The following is a 26,605-nucleotide window of genomic DNA, read 5'->3' on the forward strand; positions in this document are numbered from 1 at the left end:
GGGGCCATTGCAGCAACTTCAATCGCTGAGATATTCTGATAGGACAGTTCTGGTGGTTCACCAGGGCCCTGTAGCTGTTGCATAATTTCAGACCTCCCCTGGACAATACTCAACAAAATGGGCTCTCCTACTTGAAGTTTTGTTGGAACTGTGCATCCAGTTCTAATATTGTTTAATGTTAACTGAATATGGTAGAAGGAAACAATGGACTTGGTCCTTATCCCTTGACGCTTCCTCTCTCTTCGAGTCTTCATCTCTTCACTCCTTGCTTCCTCCATCCACCAGCAGGAACAACCAATTGAGTTCCATTGTAAGTGAGCTAAAGGCTGAAATCCAAATCCTTGCTCTGATCTAATGGGACTCTTCTGTTATTCTCATACATCATCTGAACACTGAAGCGACTAGCCTTTGCAAGACTGGTAAAAAAACTGCTGACTTTTTCAAATGTGTCCAGTGTGTGATTCCAAACAAAGCCACACCAGCAGCTTCTGCAGACAAACACAAATCAATCAGGCCTGATGGTTTTCCCCTGTGCCAAGTTTGTGTGCCTTTCCAGCACAATCAACAAAGCTGGCAGGGGTAGAGGTGCATTGCTGAGTTATTTTCAGCCATGCCTTTGTTGTAGGCAGAAAGGCATTCCTCTGGCTTGGCTCCTGCCCAAGACTAAACCACAGTGGTGTTTGCGTAGGAGTAAAGAAGTATTATTATTATTATTATTCTTATTATTACCACTACTACTACTACTACTACTACTACTACTACTACTACAGTTGAATGGTGCAAACTCAGTGGCTAGGAAAGAACAGAATCCAATCTAGGTGCTCTTACAAGGAAAAAGTGTAGTAACTATCACATCTGAGACCAAGGGATGAGGTTCAGGAGTTAAGGATGAGTACCAAGAGATCCAAGCCACATGGGAGCTGCAAAGTTGCTCCCACCGGTTTACCCTTCAAGTTTGTAAGCAGCAATGGAGAAAACTCAGTTAGTTGTGAAAAGCCCTCTCCCTGCAGGGATTCTTGGTCTAAAGACTGGTGAAGGACAAGTCTGTTGATGTGCTGCCTCTTCCTGGGAGATGTTGACAGCCACAGCTCATCCTCTAAACTCTCTCATGCTGACCCATCAGGCTGGAAGGTTGAGCAGCCCTCATCATCCCCTGACAGCTCCTGGATCTCCCACGTCATCAGGCACATCTCGGGGCAGAGGTGGGGGCTGGGAGTCACCAAACAGGTTCTGCTCCATAGGGTCATCCCCTTCTCCTTCCAATCATCGTCCTCAAGTGCCTCCAACTCCTGTTCTGAATCAGGCAGCTCAGAGGGGACTATGATACCCTCCCATATTGTTTTGCACTATTGTAACTTCCTGTCTCATTTCTGCACTGTTGAGCTCTGATGCATTCTTCATGATCCCGCCTGAGAAACATCTTTGCCCTGTGGAGATGGTAGCACCAAAACAGCGGCACACGTCCTCCTGTCCTGTACTCTCTACAAAGACCTGAGGAACGAGATCATCACCCCACTCATACTAACCATCCCAGGGCGCTCAAGCACTGCCACAATGTCCTTTCTTCTGTCAGATCAAAATGAGCAGATAACAGCAAAGGTTGCTAGGTTTATAGCAGGGGCAATCAGAACAAGGGCCACTAACTGACTGCTGATTCAGGACTCTAAATTGTGCTTTTATATCAAACTTCCTTTTCTGCGTATACTGTAATGTTTTACTGTTGCTGTGTCCATTGGCTAATGAGAATAAAGTTTTATCTCTCTCTGATGCATTCTTGCATTGTAGGATGTTGGACTAGATTACCCTTTCGAGTCTCTTCAAACTCTACAATTCCATGGCACTATAATGTTTTAGTTTGAGGTTCCCCTTTCTCCTTCTGAAAAGGGCAAATCAGCATTGCGTATTTGCTTTCAGGTTTCTACAATAGCGCTTCACTAAAACTTGCCTTTCTTCTTTCCGATTTCCCCACTTCTTGTCTCTCACTCCCTCCTTTAAAAATAAATAAATAATTTAAATATCTATCTATCTATCTATCTATCTATCTATCTATCTATCTGAAAACATGCTATCTCCAATTTTGGTACCTCAGGAGCAATTAACATCGCATAAACTCAAAAATTAACAAAGGTTGAAGAATGAAAAATGAAAACATGGGGGAGCGCAGCAAAATAATATAAAACAATATATCGCAGCAACCAGATTCAAGCAGCAGGCAGCAGCAGGTAATGACAGGTAAATTGCCACATTGCCAAATGCCATCTGTTCAAAAATAAGGAGGACTTTAGAAACAAACAAGCAAAAAAAAAAACAACAACAGAGGACTAAGCCCCAAGGGAAGGCCTGCAAGGTGACTAGCACCCTGGATAGCTCCAAGTGGCATTTTTGGCTGAAAGCCAGACAATGCAGACTTAACGTATTTTTCGCTCGATAACACGCACCTGACCATAACACGCACATAGTTTTTGGAGGAGGAAAACAAGAAAAAAAAATTCTGAATGAAACAGTGGATGTATCATTTTTGTGCTTCATGCTGTGGCCACAAACATGTGATTTGACGGTGAGTTTGGGGTAGCCCAATGCAAAAATCCTGAGAATCCATGTGGATCTGTGCTTTGTAACCATGTTTTTGCACCATTGCAGCCCAAGGCAACAGTGGGTGCGTGATTTTTTTGGTGCAGGCTGTAGCCATGGGCATGTAATGTGATCTGATGGTGAATTTGGGGTGACCCAATGCAAAGATCCTGAGGATCCATGTGAATCCGTGCTTTGTAACCATGTTTTAAGTGGGGAGGGAAGGAAAAACACAAAAGGGACAAGGAGCACGAGAGGGGTGTGTGGAGAAGCAGCTGGCTAACAATGCTGGAGAGGGGTTTAACGGGAGGGAGGAAAGGAAGGCAAAAGTTTTCCCCCACCCACCCAAGCCAGCCCTCTCTCTCTCTCTCTCTCTCTCTCTCTCTCTCTCTCTTTCTCTCTCTCCCCCACCTGCATTTTCCGGCTGCCTGCAATGCTGGACGCAGCAGCAGCAGCAGCAACGGAGCACGGAGAGGAGGTGGTGGTGGCTATCGGCTGCGCTCCTAGCGAAAACAGTGGGCAGTAAGACCCTGAGGCAGAATGCAACCTCCTCTTTTTAGCCTTCCCTCCTCTGCGATCTGATTTTTGCCTGTTTTTTGCCCCTGTACTTGGGCCAGTCGGCTCCAGGGACCACACATTCGCTCAATAACATGCACAGACATTTCCCCTTACTTTTTAGGAGAAAAAATGTGAGTGTTATAGAGAGAAAAATATGGTAACTATTGTTCCAGGAACCAACAAAGACAGCATGTGTGTTAAATAGGAATGCACTTCTTTTGATCAGCTAGCCCACACTCTGTTGAGTAAAGGTAAAGGGACCCCTGACCATTAGGTCCAGTCATGACCGACTCTGGGGTTGTGGTGCTCATCTCGCTTTATTGGCCGAGGGAGCCGGTGTACAGCTTCCGGGTCATGTGGCCAACATGACTAAGCCGCTTCTGGCAAACCAGAGCAGCACATGGAAATGCCATTTACCTTCCCATCAGAGTGGTACCTATTTATCTACTTGCACTTTGGTGTGCTTTCGAACTGCTAGGTTGGCAGGAGCAGGGACCAAGCAACGGGAGCTACCCCGTTGCGGGGATTTGAACCGCCAACCTTCTGATTGGCAAGTCCTAGGGTCAGTGGTTTAACCCACAGCGCCACCCATGTCCCTATACTCTGTTGAGTAGAACCTCTATTTTCAAAGGTGTCTAGCCTGCTTAGGAACTATAGCACATTGACACCAGCGTACTGGAAGAAGCAAACATCACCAGTTTTGAAGCAATGATTCTTCAACATCAACTTCATTGGACTGGTCATGTTGTGTGGATGCCTGATGATCGTCTTCCAAAACAACTGCTCTATTCCAGACTTAAAAATCGAAAGCATAATGCTGGTGGTCAACAAAAGAGGTTTAAAGACTGTCTCAAGGCAAATCTAAAAAAATGTAGTATAAACACCAACAATTGGGAAACACTTGCCTGCGAGCGTTCCAATTGGAGAGCAGCCTTTACCAAAGGCATCACGGACTTTGAAGACACTTGAACTCAGGACGCAAGGGAGAAACGTGCTAAGAGGAAGGCACACTTGGCAAATCCACACCGTGATCAACTCCCGCCCGGAAACCAATGTCCCCACTGTGGAAGGACGTGTGGATCCAGAACTGGACTCCACAGTCACTTATGGACTCATTGTTAAAACCGTGTTTATGGAAGACAATCTTACTCGACTACGAGTGATCACCAAAGAAGAAAACTAGGGTATTAATATAACTTTCCAGCTGAAAACCTTGGATTCTGAAGAATGCAATCTCTTCAGGCTGGATAGGTGCTGGCATCATGGACTCCTCTGGTTCCTGAACTTCTGAGGAGGCAGGGATATCAAAGACTGGTTCAGGGGGCACATTCTTCTCCTGGTCTGAGATGCCCTTTGAGTCTACAGCTTCTTCCCCTGATGAGGAAAGCTGGAGCCTTGGCTCACGACAGCAGCTCTATGGCTGTGCTTCTCCAGGCAGTCTTGGATTTCCTCCCTTAGTTTTTGTCCACGTTCTCTCCTGTTTTGCTTTATTTATTGCTGTGATATATATTTGAATTTTAAATGTGTTAGCCACCATGGAAGCACACCCACAAATTCATCCACCCACCCACCTACAGATCCCAAGAGCTGGGAGCCAAGACCTCTGGCCCATGGCATTAATATCACCAGTGCCAGAGAGAAGCAATCTTTGTCCTTGGTTGTTTAATTAATGTCATCTTAAATGAAGCCGGCAGTGTGAGCTCTGGGGAAATATCCCCTGGTAAGTAAGCTTACAGTGAACAGCTATTGTTTAAGAGCATAAGGGAAATTTAGCCTAATATTGCCCGAGGAGCTGCCTGCTCACACCGCAAGGCATGAGTGAGCATATTTAACAGATATAATTACTTCAGCTACCTTGGCCTGTTCTTTTCTGAGCTTCTTCATTTCTCCTCCCACAGCTTCCTCCTCCTCCTCCTCCTCTCGCACTGGTTCAACATTGCATTGCTTTACAATAAATCCTAGACGTAATTCTCCCTGAAGTGTTAAACCAGTATCTGGTCTAGATGATTTCAGGCTTCATCCATGCAAAAACTTTCTTCTACATGGAAAAATAGACATCAGGAACAAGGCCATGTTTCCTGAGAACCAGTGATACATGGGAAATTAAAAAAAAAACAAAAATACCACCCACCAGAGGATGCTACAAGAGAGCTTTCTTTTACTTTTTTACAAAAAGAAAATTAAAGAAAAAACAATTAAGAAAAAAGAAAATAAGAAAATACAGAAAAAAGAAAGAAGAAAGGGCAAATATACGTACATAAAAAAACTTAATCTTCCTAATTAATACTTAATTAAACACTTAAATAAAAAAGACTTCTGACAAAACGAGTCTTGCAATCATTCTCATTGTACTGTTTATACTGTCATTGTTTTTTCCGCAGTTTGATATTCTTTAATATTGTTCCAGAAACTTTCAACAAAGGAGCTTTCAATCAGATTCCCCAAAGAACCACACACCCCTTTGGTCTGAAGAGACCAATTTCCTGATCTTAGTAAGAATCATGGCAGGCTCCCTACACATGTCAATGGATCCTGTCAAAAAAGTAACCATAACTTGCTTTTGTTGCTGACTGCAAGGTTTTCCAGGAGTTTTCCAATTAAAAAAACATGAGAAGATACTGCTGGATCAGACCAGTAGCCCATCTAGTCCAGCATCCTAACATCCTAGAATTGTAGAGCAGGAATCACATGATTTCACATGTTATATGGGCAAAAAAATTGAACCCCACTTTTCCTCCTTGGGAAGGAGACACTCAACGTAGCTAACAAAGAGTAACATTCTTTTTAAGGGCAAACATAAAATTAACACACAAAAACTGTAATTAAAATGATTAGATAAATGCCAACACAATCCCTGACTAAAAGCATTATTAAAAGATGAGGCCTGGAATGCCAGGATTAGCCTTGAGTAAAATTTAACTGCAACATAATCAAAAGCTTTTTTAAACAAATAATTTCCAAATGCTGTCAAAAACAGAGATTAACATAGTGAGCTAACCTATATATGTTAAGTGAACCACCCATGTTCCCACCAGTACCTTCTATGGAACCCAACAAAGTCTCCAGAAATATCTCCTCAAAAATCTGCAAAACATAAGAGACTGATTGTTCTCCTGATGTGTCCCTGTTTTCACTGGCTCATCCTGCATTACATTGGCCATAACCCCTTAAAGCATGCCCATATTCAGTGCTTTTTTTTTCTTCTTAAAAAAAATGTTTAGGGGTGCTCTCATTTTGACTCAAGAAAATTGCCATTTTATAGTTCAAATCAGGGGAAATAAATACAGTAAATGGACAAAAGTACAAAGAACATGCATTACATCAGGAAAGGAAAGGAAGCTGCCATCGGAGGTGGCAGCAACGAAACTGACCAATCACCGTTCTAGATTCCAACTCCTACTTCACACATTAAATGCTTGCTTCCGTCTGAGATTCAGGAAACACTGTTTCGTCTGAAACACAGGAAATGAGGCCGCAATTGGAGGTAGCAATGGAACTGATGATTCATTGTGCTAGAGAAGAAACTAAAAAAAATATTTTTTCAAGTTTCTTCTTCTGTTAGATTCACAAAATATTTTGGGGTATGTGTACCCCTGCGTACCCCCAGAAAAAAGCTCTGCCTGTATTTCTCTAGATGCCAGGAATGGACACCGACCTTCCAGTTTTTGCTGTGAGTAAGTTTTTCCCATCCATGGTGCATTTGTGTGATTGATGGGAGAGCTATGATGCACCCTATCTCTTCCTGCTTCAGATGTGGCAGCTATTGTGTGCTATGCCCCCACAGCCAATATTTTGTGCTATGCCACCTATCCAACACCCACCATTTTGAGATTGGGGCCCATGATATTTTCTCAAGATTCCAGGTGTTTTCACTGGCTCCAAATGTCATGAGTTGGAGTGAACCTCTATCCCGATCCCTTCACTGGCCTGGGCATATTGGATCAGTTGTGTTCACTTCAGAACCACAGCCACCCATGTTCCTCCCTCAACCCAAGGTACAGTGAACCAAGCAATTGGGACTAGTAGCAAAACAACCCAATCTGTTGTCTAATTAGGGCGAATTATTTTGATTCCAGCCCGCTTGGCTGAAAGAAACCTGTCTAGACTTATCTGCGTGGGAAATTATTTGCTGTTATTACAATTTACTCCACATAACTTTTGACTCGTTTTACTGAAACCAGCAGGGAACCAGGAGGTGGGTGAAAGGGGGTGGACTGGGTGGGAGGGAAGGAGCAGCACAAAGCAATCATACAATCAACACACTTTAGTACAAGGACAAATGATCTCATTTGGAAACTGAACAGGCTCTTCTTACCTGCTGAGCTTAATTTCCAAATTCACTGCTGCCATTAGGAACAAATATATTCTCACATTTATTCAGTACATTACACTCCCATCTTCAGTTTGGAAGGGGGAAAACAAACCATTAGAAGGTTGTGCATCTCTTCATATTTCCTGGAAGTGCTTTACATTCAGAAGACCCGAGGTTTAGTTCTGGGCATCTCTAGGGCTGGGAGGGACCCATATTTGCAACCCTCCATAGCCACTGATACTGAAGTAGATGGACCCAGTATGAGGCAGCTTTCCATGTTCCTATGCCAATGACAAATCAGTCTATCCCATGAACTGCTTGGCAACTAATCCGCTATTGCCAGCCTAAGCGAAGGAGTACAAATGCTTGTGGAATGTGCTATTTGCAAATTCCAGGAAGCATTGAACTCATCTGAACCACTCAGACTAATGTGCAAATCACAATTTTGTTAGTTTTTCACTTCCAGAATATTCCAATCAGGTCTCAACTCGATAGATAGATTAGATAGATAGATAGATAGATGATAGATAGATAGATAGATGATAGATGTGTGTTGTAGAAGACCTTTGAGAAATAGTGCCTTCAGAAATGCATATTTTGACATAAAATATTATCTAAATGCAATTTTTAAATGTGTGCGGTTGTGTGTATTACACTGGGTGGCTGAGTGAGAGGGAGGGAAGAATAGAATGCACTCAATTTCTTATTTACCTAACTTTCAGTTCATTTAATCTGATCTCTACACCAATCTGCATTTTTCTCTCTCTAAGAAACTTATGTTTTTTGCAATGAATTTCCTGTAGTATAATGCAGTTTTCTATCACACTTTCACTAATATCTGCATTTTTCTGAACAATTTTTGAGTTGGGGAATAGTGTCACTTTTTTATGTCTCTCTGTAGATTAGATAGATTTGAAATAAAAACAGAGCCAAACAAATTTCTCCCCATCCCTCATGCAGAAGTCAATGTGCACAGTTTCACAGCATTCTTATATATGCGCCTGAAATTTGAACATACACTAGCAGGATTTGATTTAAAAATGTACCTTTGTATTTGTTTAAATTTTTCCAGTACAGTGGTACCTTGGAAGTCAAACGGAATCCATTCTGGAAGTCCGTTCAACTTCCAAAAGGTTTGGAAACCAAAGTGCGGCTTCTGATTGGCTACAGAAAGCTCCTGAAGCCAGTTAGAAGCCATGAAAGCCCCATTTGGCTTCCAAAAACAGTTCGCAAACCGTAACAGTCACTTCCGGGTTTGCGACATTCGGGAGCCAAGTCATTCAAGAACTCAGCTGTTTGAAAACTAAGGCACGACTGTATTTGCATAGATATTGTTAAGTGCATATATTAGCAATAGTAATTTCCATACCCCTTTTCCCCATGGACCATTTATACCCCACCTTTTTCTCTAAGTAACTCAGGGCAGCACACATGGCTCTTCCCCTCTCCATTTATCATACTTTTCCATGTATAAGACTATGTTTTTTTCTTTAAAAATAATGCTAAAAAGTCGGGGTCATCTTATACATGGATAGTGCATAGGGTGGACGTTTGATTGGTTGCTGCCACAGCTGTCAGTGGCTATTGTGCATGTTATTGGTTCCTGTGTCAATGGGTGGTGTTGATTGGCTGATGCTCCAGCAGTTGGGTGGGCGATTGGCAGCTTCTGCAGGTGTTGGGACAGATGGAAGGTGGTGTGGCTGAGTGATTTTTGGCAATCCCCCCCTAAAAAAAGCTCAACAACTCTGTGCCATCTCCCCCCCATTTTCTTAAATTTGAGTCCCCCAAAATAGGGGACATCTTATACATGGGGGAAAGTACAGTAGGCGGAAAAGTACAGTAATCCTCCTAATAACCCTGGGAGTTACAGCTGAGAGACTCATTCAAGGTCAGCCAGCGAACTTCATGGTTGAGTTGGGATTTGAACCCTGATCTTCTAGGTCCTACTTCAACACCCTAACCACTTCACCACATTGGATCAGCAATGTGTGACAGCACCACAGGAATGTTGCTCCCATCTCTGAGATTATCATGGTTGGTATTTGAACAAGTTGCCGTGTAAATGGCCGTCTGCTCTGTGGTGAAGTGTCATTCAAGAAAAGCCCGTGCTCCCAGAGTTTTCTCACTTCATCCCTTCGATTGCCTCTAACCATGCCTTTAATTGGATCAGATGAACTGGCCTAGGCCTGCAAGCATAGCCTGTCTATTTAGCAATGGGTAACTCTGCCTATAAATTTACTTACACATTCAGGTTACATGGCAGGTCGCAGCTCCGTATTGATTTTGTTCCACTAAAATAGATGGGTTTTGTTTAACGCTGGGGAAAATGTGGGCCATTTCCCTGACACCCAACCACTTCTTTAATAGTCTTGGAATAATCTATATTTCATTAAAATGATGACTTACTGCGCCCCGAATATTCCCCTGTCTTCTTAACTATTGATTTAAGGCAGTTTAACACTTGTATAGCATATAATAAATTGGCTTAGACTGGCAGCCTTTTGTGATGGAATCATTCCTTGGTATATAAATGCTATATACTGGCATATATTAGAGCTACTCTGCAGGTATGTTTTCAGCAGAAAAGACCCCAAAAAAGGCAGAAAAATCTGGTTGATTGTATATAATGTATAACACATGAAACTTTTAGATAAGTGGAAGGTGCAGCTATCCGTATTCAAAGTTTGATTTATGGGGAAAGGAAGCTTTGTACGAAATTCTGACTGTAAACCCGTTGCCTATAAAGTATTTAGTAGAATCATCCATCATGGAGATTTTTAAGGGAGTCTTAATGGGGCTGGGAAGTTGAGTGCCTGTGAATCACTTACATTAGAGGGCAGCTGTTAGGAACTTTATAAGTGCCAATTATTCAAACTTAGCTAAGCCTTTTTGCCCTTTTAATCAGGAATCAGCGACTCCTTCTATCCCAATTATTCCCTGGCAGCACAGCAGAAAACAGTTCCATCAGACGAGGTATAATAGATGCCTATGGACAGATTTGTTAAAAGAAAAGAGAGTTTATTTTAATTGTTTGTTTATTAGATTCCAGAATGCAGGTGAAGAATTACATGACAATGCTTCTTCCATGTCAAGAAAGTCCTCTGCATTCGAAGCTGGCACATCAAGGAACAGTAACTTAGCATTTTTCCTATTAGGCCTGCTCTATCAGGTTTGCTGTTCATGTATACAACAGTCTCTCCACACACTCCTGCATTCTGAAGTCGAATATGCCATGCCATGAGAGCTGTGTCATGCACTTTTGCTGAACATGCAGTTTAGCTCTTGTTGTTTAGTTATTTAGTCGTGTCCGACTCTTTGTGACCCCATGGACCAGAGCACTCCAGGCACTCCTGTCTTCCACTTACAGTGGTACCTCAGGTTAAGTACTTAATTCGTTAAGGAGGTCTGTATTTAACCTGAAACTGTTCTTAACCTGAAGCACCACTTTAGCTAATGGGGCCTCCTGCTGCTGCCACGCTGCTGGAGCACGATTTCTGTTCTCATCCTGAAGCAAAGTTCTTAACCCGAGGTACTATTTCTGGGTAAGCAGAGTCTGTAACCTGAAGCATCTGTAACCCGAGGTACCACTGTATATCATATCAAGAAATTTTGAATCAAGCATATTGGCCCCCAATGCTCTTCTTTCTCTTCTTAAACTTAATATCTTAGAAAGCAATCCTAAGGATTGGAAGCTAGAGGAATCTGCACCCACTTAGATCATGACAGCATAAATTCCCTCTGTTCCAATCTCCATCCGGGAGCAAGGCTACTGCCAGCAGAATGAGATTAAGCCTTCATAATATGGTTTTACTTATGCCACCCATTTCACCATTGTAAGTTCTGCTGGGTTGCTGGGTCATCATGTGACTGAACTGAATGTAACCTGAAGCATATGTAACCTGAAGCGTATGTAACCCGAGGTACCACTGTATTTTTCTAGAAAAGAGGTACTGGAACTCACCATAAACAGGTCCCTCATTCTCTTAGCATGGCAATGGTGCCTGAACTGAGTTCTGGCGAGTTCCAGCTGAGGAAAAAAAACCCTTTGACTCTTACATTTGTTTTATGGAAGTGCATGGTTAAGCAGATGTGCTTTTTCTTCTCAGTTGCTTCTCCTGAGGCAGAGGCTCACACTCCCAGTTCAATTTGTATGAGTCCAGTAATCCATTACAGCTGATAGGAGAAGTCTTGCTCACATCCAATGAAGCTTTTGTCCCATAGGCATAGTGACTGAATGTCTTCTAGGGTCATACTCTACCCAATGGAAAGGCAGTGCCATGGAGAATCAACTCAGTAAAAGGAGGCAGTATTCCATGAATGGGGAGCTAGAGAGATAGTGTGGTGCAGTTGTTATATCATTGGTCTAGGACTCTGGGAGACCAAGGTTCAAATCCCCACTCAGCGATGAAGTTCCTCACTTAAACATAAGCCCCACCAACAATGAATTCTGGGACTAGATCCAGGTTGGAGTGTTGGTTCCCAGATTAGCCCAAGGTAGGTTGTCTTACCTAGAGAGCCAGTGTGTTGTAGTGGTTAAGAGCGGTGGACTCGTAACCTGGTGAACTGGGTTCGATTCCCTGCTCCTCCACATGCAGCTGCTGGGTGACCTTGGGCTAGTCACACTTCTCTGAAGTCTCTCAGCCCCACTCACCTCACAGAGTGTTTGTTGTGGGGGAGGAAGGGAAAGGAGAATGTTAGCTGCTTTGAGACTCCTTAGGGTAGTGATAAAGTGGGATATCAAATCCAAACTCCTCCTCCTCTTCTTCTTCTTCCTCTTCTTCTTCTTCCTGATTTTGAACCCCTGATTGGGTGGGTGGGGGAACTGTGCACAGCCCTGCTTTGTTAATAGTGTTTTACAGATTGTAATTTTTTAATTGATGATTTGTTGATTATTTTATATGATTTATGTCATATTTGTGATGTGCTATTACGCTCTGTTATGTTATTTCATGTTTGTAAGACACTTTGGGATTCATTTGACTGAGAAGCGGCTTAGGAAAGAAAGAAAGAAAGAAAGAAAGAAAGAAAGAAAGAAAGAAAGAAAGAAAGAAAGAAAGAAACCCTTATAACAAGCATGCAGAGGAGCACTGCAGTGGGGGAGAGACATCAGTTTACAAGACATATCAACAAATCCAAGTAGGCCAAAAACCCAACAATTCAGCAAGTGTAGAATAAATTTAATATTGCAAGAGAAATAAACTAAACTTTGATCCATAAGTAGAAAGGAAAAATAAAATTAATAATAATAATACATTTTATTTATACCGAACCCTCCCCAGCCAGAGCCGGGCTCAGGGAGGCTAATACCAATAAAATCACAGTAAAAACATAATAGGGGGGAAAGAGAGGGGGAGAATGAAAAAACAAACAAACCCCAATTTAAAATATAGGTTAAAATGCAATTTAAAATGCAGCCTCATTTTAAAAGTAGCCAATAGATCAAAACCATAAGGAGAGGGAAACATAAGGGTCAGACCAAGTCCAAACCAGAGGCCAGTCGGAACATCTCTGCCTTGCAGGCCCTGTGGAAAGATGTCAAGTCCTGCAGGGCCCTATTCTCTTGTGATAGAGCATTCCACCAAGTTGGGGCCAATGCTGAAAAGGCCCTGACCCTAGTTGAAACCAATCTAACCTCCTTGAGGCTTGGGACCTCCAAAGTGTTGTTATTTGTGGACCTTAAGGTCCTCCGCGGGGCATACTAGGAGAGGCTGTTCCGTAGGTACATGGGTCCTAGGCCGCACAGGGCTTTAAAGGTCAAAACCAGCACCTTAAACCTGACCCTTTACTCCACTGGGAGCCAGTGCAGTTGGTAAAGCACTAGATGAATGTGATCCCATGGCACGAATGCCGTAAGGAGCCTCGTCGCGGCGTTTTGCACCCGTTGGAGTTTCTGGGTCAGCTTCAAGGGCGGCCCCACGTAGAGCGAGTTACAATAATCAAGCCTGGAGGTGACCGTTGCATGGATCACTGTGGGCAGATCAGGGCAAGAAAGGTAAGGGACCAACTGTTTAATACGGTGGAGATGGAAAAATAGAGAATAAAGTTCCAGCTGCTGATTTTTCGGCACTCCAAGTAGTCTGGCTTAAATGCATTTCAGAGGACATGGGTCTTCATAGCAGGCTGGGCTCCAAAGCGAATTGACAGCAGCAAAAGAGAAATTCTGGGAAGAGCAATGATGTGTAGTCCTGTTTCCCAGCCTCCTGGAAGCTCTGAGTGCTGGACCAAGTTTTATTGCACCGGTGATGGAATAGTGTCTTCCACCACACTTGAGGGCACCAGCTTGGCTTAGAGGGCATAGGGCAGGCTGAGCAGCACAGACAATCCATCTTCTAACTCCTTGCTGCCAGTTCCTCCCTCTGCCCAATGCTAGGGATGGTCCTGGAAGTGATACTGCCAGCCAGTAGTCAAGCTTGCCATCCTATCCGGTTATCACTGATGGGTGTCTCCTTGTGAAATCGGGAGGTGCACAATCTCTCTTGTTAATACCATTTGCTGAGAAATGATAATACTGCCCTTCAGGAATTCTGCTGACATTTAAGAAATAATAATGATGATAAAATACCCCCACACGTCAGCTTATTTAGACTGGCGTTCAATCCAGCTGAGAGACATTTGCCTTTCGAAAACTCATCTTCCAGCGTTGTAAGAGTGTGTCTCACTCTGCATATCGGCCTGAATCTCTACTCTTAAGATGCCTCTGTCTTTTGACCTCTGCAAGATTGGGAAGAAGCATTAAAAGAGAAAGAGAGGGAGAACTTCAAGAGCCCATTTTCAAGGTCCTCTGCCTACTCCTCTCTCTCTCTCTCTCTCTCTCTCTCTCTCTCTCTCTCTCTCTCTCTCTCTCTCTCAGCATAATAGAATCCTCCCCCAATATTCATTTTAGCTCATCCCGCACTATAAAAATGATTTTTTTTCCAAAGCATTGTACTCCTTCCAAAGACATTAAGGCAAATGACAGAACTAGAATGACAAGGACAAGTTTGCTTGGTGTTCTCAAGGAAGCGAGATTTGAAGGATGGGGGTGGCAGCAGAGTGACTGAAAGCAAATAGGTGCCAAGGCTTGTTTCAAGGACTCTCAAATGACTGTCTCCATAAAGACACAGAGGAACAGCTTAAATAAGAGATGGCCACCTAACAACCTGTGGGCAGGATTCTGACTCCTGCAGTGGCCCTAGAGAATTTTAATCTGGTTACGGTGAATGTCAATGTTGTCACCTGTGGGGGAAATGGCGTTTTTATTCCTCTCTTAATTCTGGGATTTAGGGCTTTCCAATGGAGCTGAACGTTGGAAGTTTCAAGACAGACAATCGAAAGCACAAATTATGGAATGTGCACCACAAGAGGCAGTGATGGCTAGCAGCTTGCATGGCTTCAAGATGTTGTTGTTTAGTCGTTTAGTTGTGTCCGACTCTTCGTGACCCCATGGACCAGAGCACGCCAGGCACTCCTGTCTTCCACTGCCTCCTGCAGTTTGGTCAAACTCATGCTAGTAGCTTCGAGAACACTGTCCAACCATCTCGTCCTCTGTCATCCCCTTCTCCTTGTGCCCTCCATCTTTCCCAACATCAGGGATTTTCCCGGGATTCTTCTCTTCTCATGAGGTGGCCAAAGTATTGGAGTCTCAGCTTCAGGATCTGTCCTTCCAGTGAGCACTCAGGGCTGATTTCCTTCAGAATGGAGGATCTTCTTGCAGTCCATGGGACTCTCAAGAGTCTCCTCCAGCACCATAATTCAAAAGCATCAATTCTTTGGTGATCAGCCTTCTTTATGGTCAAGCTCTCACTTCCATACACTTTCTATCTGCTTCACAATAGGATCCGACAAATTCATGGAAGATAGAGCTTTCATTGGCTACGATTGATGATTCTTATGTTCTACCTCAAGTGTTGGTGATGGCAGACGTCTGAATATCAGGTGTTGGGAACCACATGTTATCAGAATGCTTTTGCACTGGGGATTTGTTTGTGGGCTTCCCATAAGCATCTAGTTGGCCACTAAGAGAACAGGATAGTTTGACCTGATTTTCAGCACAGCCTATTGTATTGTTCCCAAATTCATCACATGGCGCTGTGGAATATACGTTTAAAAGTTCTGTTGATCTCTGTTTGTAAAAAGAAATGAAGGATATATTCTATTTTCCTTTATTTTGTCTCGGTGTGATTTTCTATATATCTTACTGCTTCCAAGTAGGCATGCATAAGATTGCACTGTAACAAAGCTCTCCATTGGGAATATTATGCAGGTGTTCTAAAAATCAAACTGAGAGCATGTGAGGGATCAATGGGACAAAGGGGTGGGAGCTCACCTCCTTTGTTCATGTAGTTCTGCCATCCATGCTCTCCTAGCATTCAGATTAGCTATCTCTTTCTTGTGGCTGGTTTATCAATGGGGGCAAGTGGCTGCAGCAGAAGAGGCTTACTTCCAAGATTCCAGCGTGATTTTTTGTCTGCTTGTTTTCCTAGCTGAAGTGATTCTGACAGGTTTATGAGGAGCTGAGGCTGCTTTAGGATTTCCACTGCTTGCTTCTGTGCTTGTTTCTGTACCCCAAAACCATGCCTGCTCAACTTGTGTATTTGTAAATATATGGCTGAATCCAAAGACACATGTTTCCCATATTTTGGAGGATCAGGAATGGAGTGTCTATGTGTGTAATTTCTCCCTGCATATTTGGTCTAAACTTTAACAGAACTTTGAGCAAACCACCATTTGGCATTATGTCTCAAGCAACCAACTGGGGAGGGGTTTTTTTGGGGGGGGAGGGACCCTCCAAACCATGGTTGCAAAAGAAGCTATGTTTTTGAGTTCCGAATTGCAGGGCCCTTTCAAACCATGGTTTGCTGCTTCGGACAAGGAGGGGGTTTGTGATAAGAATTTTAAAGTCTTAGATATATAATAAATGTTCATAAATGTACCAACCAAGCACATACATAGATCAGCACAGGAAGACCGACCTGAAACCATTTTTGATTCCCAAACTAACCAAATGTTTTCTCTGCAAGGTCAAAGGAAAATGGAAAAGCCTCCCCATTGTCTTTTCCTTCACAAATCCTGTCTTAAGCGTATGTCTGTCTGTGTTTGAATAGGGTAAGCCTGTGACCTGGCTCAGGAACTAAGCATTTATCATTACAAAAGACTGGCCAGGCTCCCCAGGGTATCCAGTCAAGTGAGGATTAATAGGTGACCTGTCAGACGAGATAAACAACACACTCAGATTTCTGCTGTAGACCACCCTTTCTGTGATGTAGGTATGATGTATCTGGGGTGCTGGTCTTGGGTTACACCCCTTCTGTGATGTATGTATGATGTATGGAGGGGTGGTCTGGAGCTCCAGGGTAGGGAATTTAAAATTTCTATATAAGGGCAGGCACACCTTTGTTCTGGGTTCCTCCTCCTCTCCTGTGGGTGAGAGGAGCACCCTGTTGCAACAGATCAATAAAGATCAAGCTTACTAGCTGCTTTGCTTCTCGATATTCTCTGGTTGGCCTCTGTTATTTTGTCCTACCAGTAGGGAACCTACATAAGGACTTTATTTGGGCTCTTGGATACCCCATAAGGGGAAAAGGGCATATTTTTGTTTACAACAGGTTGATCAAATTAAGTGTCTTGCCAAATGCAAGGTGGTCCTTTTAATGAGATTCAGAAGCAATACAAATACAAGTGAGTGAGAAGATTAAATAGTTTAGAATAAAGAAGATTACGTAAATAGTTTAGAATAAACACCAAGCATTATAAACATTACCAAGCAAGCACTTCGATCTTCCACTGGGAAACCCTCAAGAAGTGGCAAAGTGACCCCTAGGTAGCCTTCGTTTGCACAGCCCTTCAATCAGTCCATGCACAAGCTTCTCAGAACTATGCCCCTAAACCCTCTGATTTATAGATAGCTAACCTGTGTGGTTTGCCCGACTGCCTACATGCTACTAGCTACATACAGATCATTCATTAACTAGCCACCTCTCCCAATGTCTCACTTCAAAGAAGGAAGGTACCCAGCACTGTTACTTCCTTCCACACATTATTGAAAAGGCTGTTCTCAGCCATCAAAGAGCAGAACAAGAGCTAGTAAGGGGAAGTAAACAGAGGCTGGAAGAGATGACCATCTCAGATCACTAAACTCCTTGAAATACAATTGTCTTCTGGATAGATTACCCCTACATTAAGAAGTGTGCTAGTAAGCCAAACTCATGATGGAAGGAGAGGATCATTATCAAGCCTTCAAAACTATGTAGTATAACTGCAGCAGTGTTTCATCTACTAAATAAATCTTAGAATCATAGAATTGTAGAGTTGGAAGAGACCCCAGGGACAACCCAGCCAGATGGGCAGGTTATTATTATTATTATTATTATTATTATTATTATTATTATTAAAGTCTATACCCCTGCAATGCAGGAATCTCAGTGCAGGAATGTCCTAACCTCGAACACTTGGGGAAGCAAGAGAACAAAAGACTGTGTTCTTTCAAACACATGTTTGGGAGTGATTCTTCCTGCAATATAAACGGAAGAAACCAAGGGAAAACAGCCAAATCAAAGCTGTTTACTGACATGATCGACTATGACAGCTCTTTTGGAGCCATTACAAGCTATTGTGCTGGGAAGAGCTTAGGGAATATTTTGTGTGTAACTGACCTGATGGACCATAACAGTTCCGGGAAAGCGCCATTCAGACCATGCAGAGGAAGAATTCTAGCAGAGGGCTTTTGATAAAACATTTCATTTTAAGAGAGAGGAGCGGACACAAAACAATGAAAAAGGAATTTGAAAACAACGTGTGCCAAGAGAATATCCACTTACTGGCCATGAAGGACTAGTAAATTGCTCTGTTTACTTTAACTGATATATTTAAAAGTGTAGGATGCTTCTCTAACTTTGCAGTAGGAGACAATGAAGCTGGTGCAACATGCAGATGCATTTAGACAGGCATAGGCAACCTTCAGCCCTCCAGATGTTTGGGACTACAATTCCCATCATCCCTGATCACTGGTCCTGTTAGCTAGGGATGATGGGAGTTGTAGTCCCAAAACAGCTTCAGGGCCGAGTTTGGGGGTGCCTGCTCCAGGCCTTGGAAGTCTTCCCAGCCACACCCCTTATTGGCTTCAGATCTCTCCCCCCCTCCAACCCAGTGTTTTTGCCTGGTTAGGCTATGTCCTTGCACTCTGATCATTCCTTTTGCTTCCCTATATGGAGGATCGAGGGTGTAAATATGTGTAGACCAGCCTTTCTCAACCTGAGGTCCCCAGATGTTGTTGGACTACAACTCCCATCATCGTTACCTAGCATCGCTAGTGGTCACGGATGATGGGAGTTGTAGTCCAACAACAACTGTGGGTACCTAAGCCTGAAAAAGGCTGGTGTGGACCCTAGCTTACTGTGCAAAATTAAAATGGGCTCTCCGACATTCCTCAGATTAAAACAGAGACATTTCCTGCTCCCCACCACCTGGCCTTCCTAGACCCCACATTTTTTGTCTACTCCCCACCGCACCACAGAATATCTCCTGACAGAAGAAGGGAGAGTTGTCACCATTGCTTCACCAAGAGGAGCCAGCAAACACACCTTCCACCGCCCTGAGCTCCACAGTGGTGGTATAGGAGGGGGAAATAGTGAAATTCTGGATTCGAAACAGAAGCTGTGATGGCTTTCATAATTCTAGGATTGTCCTTGGAAAATAGGGACACTCGGAGGGTATGCTGTTATGCTCACTTTTGTCTCTGGTCTAACCCATCACTGGTCTGTGGCCCCTGGAAGGTTGTCTAGGAATCAATTTGGCCCTCACGTTGAAACAGCTGAATGCTCTGGCGAAGGAAGTGGGATTTGCCCTGCCCTAACAATACAGAAAAGCTGCTTTCTGCCCACCACTCCCTGTCTTCATCTTTCACTTACCTGTGTGAATTAGATGCCCACTCTGTCCCTAATGTATTTGTACCCTGCTTTATTCCATACCATTCAAAGGTGGCTTGCGAAACAGCAACATACAAAACAATAAAAACAACTACATCTAAAAGGAGCTAGCAACTACAAAAATCAGGAGCAAAACACTTTAAAAGCTACTGCAAGGATAAGTTTCCATTTTTTTAAAAAAATATTTATTTATTTATTTTCATTTTAAAGATTCAAATAACACATCAAGTCACACAAAAAGTAAAAACCCAGTCCCCCCCGCCCCCCACTTCCTCTTCTGGATTCTTTTACAGTGGTACCTCGGGTTACATACGCTTCAGGTTACATATGCTTCAGGTTACAGACTCCTCTAACCCAGAAATAGTGCTTCAGGTTAAGAACTTTGCTTTAGGATGAGAACAGAAATCGCGTGAAGGCGGTGTGGCAGCAGCAGGAGGCCCCATTAGCTAAAGTGGTGCTTCAGGTTAAGAACAGTTTCAGGTTAAGAACGGACTCCGGAACGATTTAAGTACTTAACCTGAGGTACCACTGTATATCTTAACTTCTCCTGATTACTTTAATATATCTTAATTTAACAATCTTTAACTTAATCGTCATTATGCTCTTCTTACTGTATATCACATCTTTCTTATGATTCCTGTATTTAATTTTGTTAATTGTAAGTGTTTAGACAAAACCTGCTAGTGAGTCCATATCTTTACATTGTTTCTGTAAATATAACATAAATGGTTGCCAGTCTTTCTTAAAAACTCTATTGTCCTTATCTCGAAGTCTTTCAGTTAGCTTTGCCATTTCAGCATATTCCATCAATTTTTCTTGCCATTCTTCTTTAGTTGGTATCTCATCACTTTTCCATCTTTGGGCTAGTAATATCTTAGCCACCGTTGTAGCATACATAAAGAGTTTTTTTCTTTTCCTTTGGCACATCTTGGCCTGAAATGCCTAATAAAAAGGCTTCTGGTCTTTTCACAAAAGTTACCTTAAACATTCTTTTCATTTCATTATATTTCATTTCCCAATATTTTTAAATTATTTTACAATTCCACCACATATGAAAGAACGTGCCTTCTTTTTCTTTACACTTCCAACATTTGTTGGAGCCTGTTCCATACATCTCTCCCCCCCCCCCATTTTTACAGGTGTAATATACCATTTTCACATAATTCTCTTTTAACAGTATACAGTCGGTAAATTTTATATTAATTTTCCATAATTTTTCCCTGTCTTCCATTTGTATCTTATGTCCTAAGTCTTGTGCCCACTTAATCATTACACTTTTAACTTCATATTTGGTCTCCCATTCTAATAATAAATTATACGTGTGTTTTTTCAGAAGCTTAGTGTTATCATCTACAATTTCTCTTTGAAATCTAGATATTGTGAAGCTAAGAAGCTTCCTTTTTAAGAATACTTTAATAAATGCCCAATGAGTAAACTTGGTGCCCTTGTGATGTTGTTCGACTCTGGTTCCCTTTGGCTGCAGCCAGCATGACCAAAGTTCAGTGAACTGTAGTGTAGCATCACCTGGAGGGCCCAAGTTTGCCCATTCCTTTTACAGACCTTTAAAGTCTCTGAAATACCTAGCTTTTCCTGCTCAGATAGACTGCTCCGGTGTTCTTAAACGAGAAGGCTCACAAGCTGTTCCTCAAATGGCTCTTCACCACTGTAAAGCCGGAAGATAAATATTTCCGACAAATAAAGAAGGCATGACTGCACGAAAATTGTGTTTAAATCCAATTAATTTCAGGGGGAGAGATTTCAGCACCCTTTTTTTCCCCCTCCATCAAAATTCAAGGTACTAAAAAACACCTAAACCTTGTTAGATCAGGCTCATAATGGAGATGACTCTAAAAATGTGCACTAGTGTGCACACTGAAGATGACTGTAAAAATGCAAATTGCACGAGCCATAAATAAATAAATAAATAGCTAGCAAACACTCAAACATACTGCAAGTTGTATAAAGGCTGCCTTACCTTTGACAGGCTTGGAATCCCATGCAGTCTCTATGACCCGAGCACCAATCAGATAGAGAAGAGATTTCCATCAGTGAAGTGCCCACTTAATCAACTCAAATTACTATCATTTATCACAAGCTCCCGCCCTGAATGGGTGACATTCCACAGGAGAGTCTGGTAGACTCGGTTGCCCAGCAATCAAGCAACCGCTGGAATGCCTAGCTGGCTTGGATGCCAATGAAAGTCCAATTTATAAATGGTTCTTAAGGTAAATAAAATGATACACTGCTAAAATGAAATCAATGATCGGCGTATGTGAAAAGCACAGGGAGACTGTCCTATAAAGAGTAATGAGCAAATCAGCCGACAGCATGATAGACTGGGGTAAGCCACGGATAACAAACAATACATTGACTCGCTGGACTCTATAACCATCGATTAACAATTTATTGCAGTGACTGTAAAACATGTGTTAACACTGTTGTGAGTGATTTGTATGGTTGTTTACAAAATTTACTTCCTGCTCAGTACACACCACTGCAAGTACTGTGATCTCTCCAGGGGGGCAAGCCTGGGTAGTGTTGTATGGAAGTCCTGGGCTGCCGAGATGACAAGACCCCTTTCTCAGCCTCACTGATGTGGTCCAAGGGAAAGCAGAGCAATACATTTGCCACCATCTTGGCTGCAGCTATAAGGCATCAAGGGTTTGCATGCAGAATGTATGAAACTTTTTCTTTTTTTCTGTTTTTATTTTTTATATATAAACTTTATTTGCAATTGGATCAATACAATAAAAAAACATTCTTCTTAATACAGAAAAAAGAAAAAAGAAAGAAGGGGAAAAGATAAAAAAGAAAAAAGAAAAGCTAAACAAAAAGAGAAGAGAAGATAGAAACAAAGAAAAACTTGCAAAAAATCTTGTCCAGTACACACAGCTATTTAAGGAATACAAACCACTACAGTGGTACCTCGAGTTAAGTACTTAATTCGTTCCGGCGGTCCGTACTTAACCTGAAACTGTTCTTAACCTGAAGCACGACTTTAGCTAATGGGGCCTCCTGCTACTGCCGCGCCACCGGAGCACGATTTCTGTTCTCATCCTGAAGCAAAGTTCTTAACCCGAGGAACTATTTCTGGGTTAGCAGAGTCTGTAACCTGAAGCGTATGTAACCTGAAGTGTATGTAACCCGAGGTAACACTGTATTGATAATATTATAAACGCTTATTTCCAGTAAGAACTCACTTTGTCTTCTCCTTGTCTTTTTCTCTCGCACATCTCTCACTTTCTTTTCTGTACCTGATTTCTGGTTTGAAACCCTGATTAATTTGCTGACTTTTCTCTAACCCAGTGCGGTTCCTAATCTCTATATCTTAATTTATCTGTATCATTTTTTAAATCTGTGGAGAACCATCCTATTATCTCTGTGGAATTTAGTCTATGCTCAACCAGGTATAGTCGTTGGAACCATATTTCATCATATATGTTTTAAACACATCCCATTCTTTTCTGATCTTATCTCCTCAATGATTTCGTATTGATTCTGTTAATTTTGCCAGTTCAAGATATTCACATAGTTTTAAGTGCCATTCTTCTTTTGTCGGTATTAAATTGCTTTTCCAATACTTCACAGTCAGAATCCTGGCTGCTGTTGTTGCATAAAAAAGACCGTCTTATTAACCTTTAGGATGTTTACTGTAAAGATACCTAATAAGAATAATTCTGGGTTTTTTTGGAAATGTGTATTTCAACATCTTTTTTCCAGCTTTTCATATATCATGTCCCAAAAGTATGAAACTTAATACATGACAGCTCCAGTTGAAAAAAATATGTTAAGAATGTAAGCATTCTACAATGCTTGGTCATACAACTAAGGAACTTGTTTATAAATCACTGGGAACAGAATGATTTTTATGGAAAAACATTCTTGTTTTACAGATTCTATTACAGTGGTACCTCGGTTTATGAACTTAATCTGTTCCGGAACTCCGTTCTTATACCAAAACCGTTCTTAAAGCGAGGTGTGCTTTCCCTAATGAGGCCTCCTGCCGCCACTGCCCTTCCACCGTTCGGATTCCGTTCTTAGACTGAGATAAAGTTCTCAAACCAGGACACTACTTCCGGTTTCGCGGAGTTCGTAAACCGAATAATTCGTAAACAGGGCTGTTCTTAAACTGAGGTACCACTGTATTTAACTTCCCCTTTCTCCAGAATTGAAAAATGCACCCTCCAGATTGTTTCATGTTATGTTTTGTATCTAGAAAGTATTGTTTTTTGAAGATATCTGATGTCAGGTTGTTGTTGTTTTGCTGGGGATGAAAATACCCAAAACCCCCAAGATGTCATGCTAGTGTAGACAATACCGGAACAACTAGTCAAATGATCTCAACCTATTATAAGGCAGTTTCATATGTTCCATTGCAATCACTGGAAAAGTTCTGAGACATCCAGCAGAAATGGAAGCAGCTGCTTTTGGCACAGAAACGAAATAATTTTATCACCACCGTTTTCCTGTTGTTTGCTCTGGATTAATTAATCTGGATTCACTGCCCACAGTACTGTAAAATTTGTCATTCTGCTTACCCTACATGTCTGATTTTCCAAATATCTTCGAAACATATCCCTGAATGAGGCTGCACTGTACGATTTATTCTTAAGTGATATGCTATGGTTTTTGGACGGTGGCAATTCCCTGTGTCTTCTGTGGGATGCTGTAACAAGCACTTTGTACTTGGCTAGAGGGTCGTTTGTTGCTTTAAAAAGAAGAAGAAAAAGAATGAATGGATGGATGTAATGAAGGTTAAAGCAGAATTATTAATCTTATGTTCAGCCGATCAAATTTTACAAGCCACATCGTGACTGCGTCTCGATTGCCTATTACGTTGGCTTTGTAGGAGTTATAATATAAAATGCCAATGGAGTGGAAAGCAAATGCATTTCAGAAATAGATGCCTATGACGCCCTTTTGCTCAGGCTATGCACTCACAATTAGAGAGCCGTTCAGGTATTATCTTTATGCATCAAAGGTATATTTGCGTCGTGACCTTGACATCTTTCCTGATGAAGAAAGATGTGAACCAAATGGGGCCTTTGTGCTTTTAAGCAAAGTGTTCCTTTGAGATGTGGCAATTGGCTGCTGGGGAGACAGGAAATACAATTAACTTGTGCTTCCTGTTTCTTCCCTGTTTTTGTTCAGCTTGGCCTAAAGGAGGTGGTGGTGGTGATGATGGTGATGATGATGATGAAAAACCCTCCAACATTTATCCGATTAAATTTATACCCCCATCCACCTAGGCGGCTTCTAACATATATAAAAACATAATAAAATATTAAACATTAAAATACCTCCCTATAAAGGGGTGCCTTCAGATGTCTTCTATAGGTTGTATCTCCTTGGCTCGGGGGTCACATAACTCCGTACCCTCTAGGGACGTCCTACCATACCCTCCAACATTTCTCTGAGGAAAATTGGGACTTCCTAAGGAAAAGCAGGACATTCTGGGATTAAAATCAAAACTGAGATGGCTTCTGTAAATCTTGGACTGTGCCTGGAAAATAGAGACACTTGGAGGGTCTGTGATGGTGGTGGTGGTGACGGTAACTCCAACTCCTCAAAAGATTCTATCAACGGTGTCTCCAAAAATTTTTACACATCACTTGGGAAGACAGGTGAACTAATATCAGTGTACTGGCAGAAGCAAAGATCACCAGTGTTGAAGCAATGATTCTTCAACATCAACTTCGTTGGACTGCTCATGTTGTGCGGATGCCTGATGATCGTCTTCCAAAGCAACTACTCTATTCCGAACTTAAAAATAGAAAGTGCAATGCTGGTGGTCAACAAAAGAGGTTTAAAGACTGTCTCAAGGCAAATCTTAAAAAATGTAGTATAAACACTGACAACTGGGAAACACTGGCCTGCGAGCGCTCCAGTTGGAGAACAGCCTGTACCAAAGGTGTCATGGGCTTTGAAGACACTCAAACTCAGGACGCAAGGGAGAAACATGCTAAGAGGAAGGCACACTTGGCAAATCCACACCGTGATCAACTCCCGCCCAGAAAGCAATGTCCCCACTGTGGAAGGATATGTGGATCCAGAATTGGCCTCCACAGTCACTTATGGACTCATTGTTAAGACTGTGTTTATGGAAGACAATCTTACTCGGCTACGAGAGATCGCCAGAGAAGAAGAAGATGGTGATGTTGATTTGCCTCACTTCAGTTGTGCATCCTCTTCCCGGTCTTTTATGGGTGCAAGAAATAACATATAAAATAATCAAACATTACTATGGATAGTCACACTAGAGGTTTACAACTCCAGGGAGAAAAGGAACAAGGAAAAGCTATTCTCTTTTTAATGTTATAGTGTTGCCTACTCTCTCCTTGGCTATGTCTCTTCTCACAAGAAAACAATTAAAAGTAGAACTCCAGCCAGCTGTTTGTCCCACAGTATGAGATTCAGAGATATACTAACATTGAACACAGAAGATCCATTTAGGCTCCCTACGGACTAGTCCTTTATTGTGGCTGTATTCTGTAGCAGTCATTAGTAGTGGATTTATTCTGCTTTGGTTTGTTCTGCAATGCTTCCCTGATGCTGCCACATAATTGCTATCTGAATGGTCTACAGTGCAAAAATAAAGCAGAACAGTTGTGGTATAAAAAGCTACAGGCTTTCAGCAGGATGTTGCAGAATATGCACTGGTTGGAAATGAAGCAGGGTGACTACGCCAAAACTTTTGCAGGCTCATGAAGGGTTGAAAGTGACTACCATGATATCATTGGGAGCACAAATCATCATGAAGCTGCAATAAAATGTCTAGATTTGTGAATTTCTCCATATATTTAATACTCTATTTCTTCCTTCATTTCCATCCCTCCCTCCTATTGGTCCAGGCAAACATTGCACATTCCCTTAAGAAATGGGCATTACACACTTAAAGACATATTACAAGATATTGTTAAGGGGTGTGATGAAGAATGACAGATAAAGACCAACAAATCACTAAAAGCTTCCTTCCCACCCCCCACTTTTCCCTCTTGGTTTAATTTAGCTTTTTTTCCCCTCTCCCTTTTTCTTTTTCCCACAACTGCAAGAACGTCATAAGCCTCTAATATCCTTGTTAAATATTTTATAGAAAGACTTCAGCAAAACAGAGCGAAGCTTCAGGCTGCCTGAGTGAACAATGCTTTTTGTAAGGTTTCAATTAATTTTGCAGAAGGATATTTAATGAGACATTTGCTTGGAAAACAGCATTTTGAAAGCCCCGTTGTTGATGGCTGTGATAGTCTGTTTTTTAAAATAA

The 26,605-nt window shown here is 42.1% G+C and overlaps 1 long non-coding RNA gene across 1 annotated transcript; it reads right to left on the minus strand.

The window, feature by feature from the left end:
- Positions 1–1,954: 1,954 nt before the first annotated feature.
- LOC310766884 lies at positions 1,955–19,029 on the minus strand. Its single transcript, XR_014550500.1, has 3 exons — positions 18,967–19,029; positions 6,128–6,213; positions 1,955–1,989 (listed from the first exon to the last, which is right to left on the minus strand). It is a non-coding gene; the product is annotated as an uncharacterized lncRNA (long non-coding RNA).
- Positions 19,030–26,605: the final 7,576 nt, after the last annotated feature.

This window comes from Podarcis filfolensis (genome assembly GCF_964270895.1).
Source record: "Podarcis filfolensis genome assembly, chromosome: 7".
Classification (NCBI taxonomy): Eukaryota; Metazoa; Chordata; class Lepidosauria; order Squamata; family Lacertidae; genus Podarcis; species Podarcis filfolensis.